Source organism: Salmo salar, chromosome 11 (genome assembly GCF_965601325.2).
Source record: "Salmo salar chromosome 11, fSalSal1, whole genome shotgun sequence".
Lineage (NCBI taxonomy): Eukaryota > Metazoa > Chordata > Actinopteri > Salmoniformes > Salmonidae > Salmo > Salmo salar.
Window position 1 is genome coordinate 108,984,446 of NC_138301.1, and position 11,067 is coordinate 108,995,512.

Sequence of the window (11,067 nt, forward strand, 5' to 3'; positions counted from 1 at the left end):
ATTTGGTTTGCGAACTCATCACATGATCAACATCTCGTCAGCAACACTAAAAAAGTACTTCCGGGTCACAGAATTTTGGAAATGTTCTACATAAAAGTCCCCCACATAATAGTACAAAAGTGTCAATAACCGTTCAGATGATATGAAAAATAATTGTCTAAACATTAACAATGTTACATATTTGTTCATATTTAAGTGACATTTGCTTTACATTTTGGTTTTAATATAAATGCTCCCAATGCGAATCACTATATATGAAATACATATTGGCTTAGAGCAAGAACTATTCTGGGTGCTGCAGTAAAAGTATTGTAGGGGATACTCAGTAGGGTCTCTAGAATGTATATATGGTGTCATTTCATGGAGCTTTGAATAATACGGGGTATTGCTGGCCTTTTACTCCAGCTATTCCATTTGCGGCCGAGTCACATCACATGTGCTTACTGCTCTACTGAAAACCTGCTAACCAAACAACAGCACAGGGCATGCTCACTGAATTAAAAGGCAACTTAACAAAAAAGTCTATGTTTCTTAGATTTTTCCCAGACCTCAATAGTCATTCCCTGGTGCGGTTTAAGCATTGTTGTGAACACAGAAAATCCACGTTTGCTCTTTTTCTATTTAAAAAGTGTGAAAAAATGGGGGAAACCAGAAAGAAATTGGGAAATCCGAAACCTGGAAAAACTAAACCAATAAAATGTAATTTGGGAAAAAAACTAGTTAGGCAAAAAATACATATTGGCAAGCGGCAAGTGGTACAGGAGCTCCAAGTCTAGGTCCATCCTAGCGATGCAATGCTCTACCAAGATGCATGACAGGGTTATAAATGCTTTTTAAAGCCTAAATGTAATGACTTATTAGGCCTTTATTAAGCAGTGCTCATGCCACCCTTGGCACAGGTTTATGTTATATTTTACATATTGGGTTATGTCACAATTCACATTGGTGGTTATGTCAAACAATTATGCTACATTTATGAACCCTTTATAAAGCATGACACGGTTATAGATTATTTGTAACACATTTATGTAGTGTATATGAAGGCTTTATAAAGGCTGAAGCGTTTATAAGCTGCATGCCATAGCAGGAACACAATGGGTCCCATAAGCCTAATATAGGCACCCGGCCGCTTTACATTGTGCAGGAGCCATTGATTCATACAATTTGTAACACATTTCACCTGTCCGAATGCTTGAAAAAAAACAATACAAAGTAATGTGATATCAGCTTACCCCCCCTTCTTTGCCTTGAGAAAGCTGATTTTGTATCACAGCATTCCTGCTGTGGTGGTTGCCTGGGAAGCTGTGCAGACAGAGTAGGTTTTGAATTTTCTAAAATGTCTCTTTACCGTCCAAATATTGAGGAGGCTAAAAGGAGGCTAAATGCTTGATGGCATCAATCAATCAAATGCTACAGTGGCAATAAGTTATACTCTTTTGTTCCAGACAGCATCAGATACATGGGCTACACATCAGTGGAGGCTCCTCAGGGGAGGACCATCCTCCTCAGTAAATTTCTGAAAAAAGTATATAGTGAAATATAAAAAAAGTTTTCCTTTTTACATACAACTATTCATGTCACCAAATAATTGATGAAAACACATGGTTTTGCAATGTAGGTCTACAGTAGCCTCAACAGCACTCTGTAGGGTAGCACCATGGTGTAGCCGGAGGAGAGCTAGCTTCAGTCCTCTGGGTACGTTGACTTCAATATAAAACCTAGGAGGCTCATGGTTCTCACCCCCTTACACAGTAATTATGACAACTTCCGGAGGACGTCCTCTAACCTATCTGAGCTTTTAGAGCATGAACTGACATGTTGTCCAGCCAATAAAAGGGTCAGAGAATGAATCTAGTACTGAAAGCCTAAACAACAGTTAGCTAGCACTGCAGTGCATAAACTGTGGTGAGTAGTTGACTCAAAGAGAGAGAAAGACAATAGTTGGACAGTTTGGAACAAACTGTCCAACGGAAACTGTCCAACAGAGAGAGAGACAGAGAGAGATAGCTATATTTCATTTGTTTTCACTTTCATTACTAAGCTAACAAATCAAATCAAAGTTTATTTGTCATGTGCGCCGAATACAACAGGTGTAGACATTACAGTGAAATGCTTACTTACAGGCTTTAACCAATAGTGCAAAAAAGGTGTTAGGTGAACAATAGGCAAGTAAAGAAATAAAACAACAGTAAAAAGACAGGCTATATACAGTAGCGAGGCTATAAAAGTAGCAAGGCTACATACAGACACCGGTAGGTCAGGCTGATTGAGGTAGTATGTACATGTAGATATGGTTAAAGTGACTATGCATATATGATGAACAGAGAGTAGCAATAGCGTAAAAGAGGGGTTGGCGGGTGGTGGGTGGTGGGTGACGGGACACAATGCATATAGCCCGGTTAGCCAATGTGCGGGAGCACTGGTTGGTGGCCCAATTGAGGTAGTATGTACATGAATGTATAGTTAAAGTGACTATGCATATATGATAAACAGAGAGTAGCAGCAGCGTAAAAAGAGGGTTTGGAGGGGGGCACACAATGCAAATAGTCCGGGTAGCCATTGATTACATGTTCAGGAGTCTTATGGCTTGGGGGTAAAAACTGTTGAGAAGCCTTTTTGTCCTAGACTTGGCACTCCGGTACAGCTTGCCATGCGGTAGTAGAGAGAACAGTCTATGACTGGGGTGGCTGGGGTCTTTAACAATTTTTAGGGCCTTCCTCTGACACCGCCTGGTGTAGAGGTCCTGGATGGCAGGCAGCTTAGCCCCAGTGATGTACTGGGCCATACGCACTACCCTCTGTAGTGCCATGCGGTCAGAGGCTGAGCAATTGCCATACCAGGCAGTGATGCAATCAGTCAGGATACTCTCGATGTTGCAGCTGTAGAACCTTTTGAGGATCTCAGGACCTATGCCAAATCTTTTTAGTTTCCTGAGGGGGAATAGGCTTCGTCGTGCCCTCTTCATGACTGTCTTGGTGTGTTTGGACCATTCTAGTTTGTTGTTGATGTGGACACTTGAACAAACTTGAAGCTCTCAACCTGCTCCACTACAGTCCCGTCGATGAGAATGGGGGCGTGCTCGGTCCTCCTTTTCCTGTAGTCCACAATCATCTCCTTAGTCTTGGCTACGTTGAGGGATAGGTTGTTATTCTGGCACCACACGGCCAGGTCTCTGACCTCCTCCCTATAGGCTGTCTCGTCGTTGTCTGTGATCAGGCCTACCACTATTGTGTCGTCTGCAAACTTAATGACGGTGTTGGAGTCGTGCCTGGCCATGTAGTTGTGGGTGAACAGGGAGTACAGGAGGGGACTGTGCACGCACCCCTGTGGAGCTCCAGTGTTGAGGATCAGCTTGGCAGATGTGTTGCTACCTACCCTCACCAAATGGGGGCGGCCTGTCAGGAGGTCCAGGATCCAGTTGCAGAGGGAGGTGTTTAGTCCCAGGATCCTTAGCTTAGTGATGTGCTTTGAGGGTACTATCAAATCAAATCAAATCAAATGTATTTTTATATAGCCCTTCTTACATCAGCTGATATCACAACGTGCTGTACAGAAACCCAGCCTAAAACCCCAAACAGCAAGCAATGCAGGTGTAGAAGCACGGTGGCTAAGAAAAACTCCCTAGAAAGGCCAAAACCTAGGAAGAAACCGAGAGAGGAACCAGGCTATGGTGTTGAACACTGAGCTGTAGTCAATGAATAGCATTCTCACATAGGTGTTCCTTTTGTCCAGGTGGGAAAGGGCAGTGTGGAGTGCAATAGAGATTGCATCATCTGTGGATCTGTTGGGCGGAATGCAAATTGGACTGGGTCTAGGGTTTCTTGGATAATGGTGTTGATGTGAGCCATTACCAACCTTTCAAAGCACTTCATGGCTACGGACGTGAGTGCTACGGGTCTGTAGTCATTTAGGCAGGTTGCCTTTGTGTTCTTGGGCACAGGGCACAGACTCAATCAGGCACAGATTCAATCAGGGACATCTTGGGCACAGACTCAATCAGGGACATGTTGAAAATGTCAGTGAAGACACCTGCCAGTTGGTCAGCACATGCCCGGAGCACACGTCCTGGTAATCTGTCTGGCCCGCAGCCTTGTGTATGTTGACCTGTTTAAAGGTCTTACACATGTCGGCTACGGAGAGCATGATCACACAGTCGTCCGGAATAGCTGATGCTCTCATGCATTCCTCAGTGTTGCTTGCCTCGAAGCGAGCATAGAAGTGATTTAGCTCATCTGGTAGGCTTGTGTCACTGGGCAGCTCTCAGCTGTGCTTCCCTTTGTAGTCTGTAATAGTTTGCAAGCCCTGCCACATCTGACGAGTGTCGGAGCCGGTGTAGTATGATTCAATCTTAGCCCTGTATTGACGCTTTGCCTGTTTGATGGTTCATCGCAGGACATAGCAGGATTTCTTGTAAACTTCCAGATTAGGGTCCCGCACCTTGAAAGCGGCAGCTCTACCCTTTAGCTCAGTGCGGATGTTGCCTGTAATCCATGGCTTCCTGTTGGGGTATGTACATACAGTCACTGTGGGGACGACGTCCTTGATGCACTTATTGATAAAGCCAGTGACTGATATGGTGCACTCCTCAATGCCATCGGAAGAATCCCGGAACATGTTCCAGTCTGTGATAGCAAAACAGTCCTGTAGTTTAGCATCTGCTTCGTCTGACCACTTTTTTATAGGCCGAGTCACTGGTGCTTCCTGCTTTAATTTTTGCTTGTAAGCAGGAATCAGGAGGATAGAGTAATGGTCAGATTTACCAAATGGAGGGCGAGGGAGAGCTTTGTACGCATCTCTGTGTGTGGAGTACAGATGATCTAGAATTTTTTTCCTTCTGGTTGCACATTTAACATGTTGATAGAAATTTGGTAGAAGTGATTTAAGTTTCCCTGCATTAAAGTCTCCAGCCACTAGGAGCGCCGGCTCTGGGTGAGTGGTTTCCTGTTTGCTTATTTCCTTATACAGCTGACTGAGTGTGGTTTTAGTGCCAGCATCTGTCTGTGGTGGTAAATAAACAGCCACGAAAAGTATAGCTGAAAACTCTCTAGGCAAGTAGTGTGGCCTGCAATTTATCACAATATACTCTACTTCAGGCGAGCAAAATCTAGAAACGTCCTTAGATTTCGTGCACCTGCTGTTGTTTACAAATATGCACAGACCGCCCCCCTCGTCTTACCGGAGTGTGCTGTTCTATCTTGCCGGTGCAGCGTATATCCCGCTTGCTGAATATCCATGTCGTCATTCAGCCACGATTCCATGAAACATAAGATATTACAGTTTTTGATGTCCCATTGGTAGGATATTCGTGATCGTACCTCGTCTAATTTATTGTCCAATGATTGCACGTTGGCGAGTAGTATTGATGGTAACGGCAGCTTTCCCAGTCTCCTTCGCCGGGTCCTGACCAGGCATCCGGCTCTTTGTCCTCTGTACCTGCGTCGCTCCCTCTTGCAAATAACGGGGATGTCGGTCCTATGGGGTGTTTGGAGAATGTCTTGTGCGTCGTCTTTGTTATAGAAAAAATCTTTGTCTAATCCGAGGTGAGTGATCGCTGTCCTGATATCCAGAAGCTCTATTTTGCCGTAATATATGGTTGCAGAAACATTATGTACAAAATAAGTTTCAAATAACGCAAAAAACCCCCACATAATAGCACAATTGGTTGTGCGCCCGTAAAACTGCTGCCATTTCTTCCGGCGCCATTGCAAATGCAGCTAGCTAGTTTAGCCTACTCAAACACCCGGCTCAAACAGAGAGGGATGCTATGTTAGCTAGCTGGCTATGGCTATCCAACACTGGAACTCTTCCAAGTCAAGGTAAGCTTTTGGTTTTATTAATTTATTACTGCCCGAGCCTGCCAGTGTAACTGCTGAACTGCTCTCTGACTGTACACCGTACTGCATGATTGTAGCAGGTTTTCTAATACGTTAGTTCTAGTAGCTATGTTGACTAGGACGTTATAATAAGGTGACAACGATGTAGGTTGTGTAAAGCGGTTACCGGGTATGATATAAAGGTTTGGCTTGTAAATATTGTTTTGCCTTGTCACAGACAGCTGATGTTTTGTGCACCGAAAGTCCACAAGTGAAGAGAAAAGGTGAGAGGAGAGCGCAGAGTTCGTTGCGAGAAGGAATTACATATACAACGAGCAAAATGAACTTGCTGTTTTTATGTGGCTGCTATGAAAGTGAACTGTGTTTGCGTGTGATCAGGAGAGTATTTATTTTCGCAGATTCTTGAAAAACGTTTCTTAAACAGAAGCAAATGGAACAAAACGGGTATAAACATACCTGGATTTGTCCAATAGAAACTCTCGTTTGCAACTGTTGGACTAATGGTTACAACCTAGATCAGCTAGATGCAGACAAGAGTGTGCAAGGCGGAATTGAATGTGTCACTGTCACCTTGATTACTCTAATTTCTCTCGACCTGTGCACCTAGCTGTGCGTTGTAAACTTTCGTTCATATACCAGGTTGTAGCAACCTCATGACGGGTATAGGGAAAATTCTAGTATCATGTAGTAGCCTAAACCTATCGATGTTACATTGAACAGGGTGAATAGAATATGAATGACAGTCATCCAATATGCTGTAATAGAAGTAAGGTCGTGCTCATAAAAAAAAAATAATGAGACAGAGGGGCGCTGTTTCTCTCGCTCTGATGATTTCTCCGGTGAGATTCAGTCACTTGCGAATTGACAGAAAATTCTGAAAACACAGAGAGAGGCGAAAGATAAATTATTGCATAATTGTAATCTTTGGGGAAGCCTGGCTTCCCTTGGCATCCATGAATACACATCACTATGTCTCAGTTATCTCAAGGCTTAAAAATCTTTCTTTAACCTGTCTCCCCTTCATCTACGCTGATTGAAGTGGATTTAACAAGTGACATCAATAAGGGATCATATCTTTCACCTGGATTCACCTGGTCAGTCTATGTCATGGAAAGAGCAGATGTCCTTATTGAATATAAATGATTTAAGATGATAAGACACTATCATTGATGTATTTAAATGAGTTAAGATGACAAGACACTATCATTGATGTATTTAAATGAGTTAAGATGATAAGACACTACCTTTGATGTATTTAAATGAGTTAAGTTGATAAGACACTACAATTTTTTTACCTTTATTTAACTAGGCAAGTCAGTTAAGAACAAATTCTTATTTTCAATGACAGCCTAGGAACAGTGGGTTAACTGCCTTGTTCAGGGGCAGAACGACAGATTTGTACCTTGTCAGCTCGGGGATTCGATCTTGCAACCTTTCGGTTACTGGTCCAACGCTACGCTGCCGCCCCTGATGTATGTATTACATTGCCGTCTTTATGTGACGTTGCAGAAAGCAAGAAGTAAATCCTTGGTAATGCCTGTCTCCTGAATCCAAGTGTTTGACACAAGGGAGGGGACCAGTAACTTTATGTCATTTTTCATACTTGGGTCACCCTACTTTGAACTGGTTTCATCCAAATATCATCCAATTTGATAAAAAAACATAATTTTTTACTGACCCTGTTTGGGATCTTGCACTAAAAAGAAAGAGGAGGATGTATGTTTCTAGAATGGGTATGAAGACACATTTAGGAATTTACAATGACCATTTGATGGAATGAAATGACTGACCACTATGAATATAGCTGTCTGGTTGGAGAGCTACTATGCATCAATCTAAAAGCTGATTTCAATGTGACTGCTCAGTATTGGAGATGCTTGAGGAGTACCTCCATCTGGCTTAGGTTAGGTAATGCAGGCAGTGTGAACTCAGTCACATGCTGATTGATTAACAGTGACGACCGTTTCCTTAGCACTCTTGTATCTTTGTTTCTGCTGTGGCTTTGAGGTTCATGCTTTTGACCAGTAGCACTGGTCCCTTTTATTTTCATGTGCTAACAGCGTCCGTCTACAGGCTCAGAATGTATCCGTTATGCTGACTAGCTTCCAGCAGCTGACTTTGACCAATTATTCACACTGTGTGTGGGTCTGGGAGCTGAAGGGTATGCCTCATCTCTGGTGGTGGTCATACACACCTCCCCCACTACCACTACCCAGGGGTACTGTGTTTATGTGTTTATGTGTATGAGTTGTGAGGGCCAGCAGTGTTGAAACTGCTGCAGGATGGTAGGATGGTACTAAGGCATAATGCCTCAGTGACATACTCAGGCTATTCCTGTGACCTGTTAGTTAGACCACAGCAAAAATCATATTGACAAGCCTGACTCATGTAACAAGATGACATCCATAGGGCAGGAATCAAACAATACTATATAAACAATAATATCAGTCACAGGGTTTGGGAATTGATTGTAGAAAAGACACAACACTATCTTCACTACTTGTTCTGTCTCACGTCAGATAACACAATGATTCCACCTGCACTGAGGGACAAGTGCCATGTAGGAGCGACGCCACCTGTCGGAAGACAATACATAGACATTTTTTTTCTTCCTTCTTTTAACTAGGCAAGTCAGTTAAGAACAAATTCTGATTTTCAGTGACGGCCTAGGAACAGTGGGTTAACTGCCTTGTTCAGGGGCACAACAACAGATTTTTACCTTGTCAGTTCAGTGATTTGATCTGCAATCTTTTGATTACAAGTACAGCATGCTAACCACTAGGCTACCTGCCGCCCCCCATAGACATAGATATAGACATAGACAATACATAAGCATAGACATAGACAGACAAGACATAGACATAGACAATACACAGACATAGACATAGATATAGACATAGATATAGACATAGACATAGACAATACACAGACATAGACATAGATATAGACATAGATATAGACATAGACATAGACAATACACAGACATAGACATAGATATAGACATAGACAATACATAGACATAGACAATACATAGACATAGACATAGACAATACACAGACAGACATAGATATAGCCATAAACATAGACAATACATAGACATAGACATAGATCTAGCCATAGACATAGACAATACATAGACATAGACATAGATATAGACATAGACAATGCATAGACATAAATATAGACATAGACATCCCCCATAGATCATCGATGATAGATGAGACAAAAGGCAGCCTACCTGATGAATACATCGGTCATCCAAAAGACAATCACTACATTACTTAGGTCTGTAGTTGTGTCACAGCTACAGTTCATCTTGTTGTTGTTATTTGAGGACCTCTTCTAAAGACAATGCTATAAAATCCAAAATTATGGGCGGAGTTAGAGTGTTGGCTGTATTACAATGTATTACAATGTAAATGTACTTTTAATCCCTCTGTGCATATTTCAAGACATGGCATATGAGAGTGCAATGAGATACCAGATGGGTTGGACAATACTTTCCTCGTCAATCATCTTGAAAATACTTTCACATAAAAACTGGAAATCAACCAATCCTCTATTGTTAACACAATGGAAAGGTCAAATTCTTTATCTGAATGTTGAAAGTGCGTGGGTGATAGAGAGAAACAAAATGGTGCAGTTTGAAGCCATGTGGCGGAGAGTGATGCTGGAGATGGGGGTGTGAACAGGTGGGTCTGGGCAGGGGTGATGTTGTGGATGTTGATGAGCGTCTGTATATTGTAGTTTGTGTATGGATGTTTTGTATTGTACAGAAAATCTTAAAAATCAAATCAAATAAAAAATATAAAAGGAAAGACAATAACATATTAGTTCACAATGAGTATTTCATGATATGTTGGCAAGAGACTCCAGTATTGATGTCAAATCTTTTTTTAAATAAATGTATATAGTCAATATTGGTAAGCAACAACAACCTAAGCAGATACAAACACTGTATTCCAAACATAAGGAGCTTGTGGATGTTATATTTTTTCAACATAGATAACAGTGGAGGTTTGCACGATGGGAAATCACAATTAGGTACATATAGAAATGTGAAAACAATGCAGAATGGGCCCAAATTAACATGGACACACACACACACACACACACACACACACACACACACACACACACACACACACACACACACACACACACACACACACACAGTGAGAGAGAGAAAGAGAGAGAGAGAATCCAAGCTCATCCACACTTGTTCCGCACACACACACACACACACACACACACACACACACACACACACACACACACACACACACATGTACACACACACACACACACACATGCAAGGACACAGAAACAGATTAATCCCAAATCAGGCTGTGGCTCGAATTTCACCCAGGGTTCTCGTTAAGGCCTGACGCAGGCGGCTGAGGCTCAGGGGAAGTGTTATTACCAGGGTGATGGTTGATAAGGCGCTCGTTCCTCCACGGTGCGTCCCGCGGGACAGATGCATCGTGCAGCCATGGTAACCGTAAGGCTAGGTGTTATGCTATAATTGGGCCAGCGCTTTTAACAGCACAGCCGCACAGCCAGGTACGCCAGCGTCTTCAAATGAGAAATGATGGTGCAGCGAGGGGAGAGAGAAAGCCTTGGACCTTCACCTCCTTTCCTGTTCCTGGGTAATTTGTAATGTCCACTAACATACGGACAGACAGGTGTAGTATATCTGGAGGATTCTACTGAACAATATCAGAAATATACTTTAGACATTAAAAGGTGAAAGGTTAAAGTCTTCCTGCTTCAAAATATGATACAGAGAGATAACAGACATACATATCTGTATTTTAATAATAACACTTGTGAACATACATGAGTAATAGTCATTAAAACTAATAATACCAGTTGGTGTGAATAAGAAATTAAAATGGATACACATACAAACACAGTCTTATAGAACTCACACACCTTTCCACATCACAAGGTTTCCCCATTGTTTACATTTCCTTTCAAATCAAAAGAAACATACACTCAGAAAAAAAGGTGCTATCTAGAACATAAGAGTTCTTTGGCTGTCCCCACCGGTGAAAACCTTGAGGAACCCTTTTTGGTTCTAGGTAGAACCCGTTTGGGTTCCACATAGAACCCTTTCCACAGAGAGTTCTACATGGAACCCAAAAGGGTTCTACGTGGAACCAAAAAGGGTTCTCCCTGGAAACAAAAGGGTTCTCTTATATGGGGACAGCCGAAGAACCCTTTTGGAACC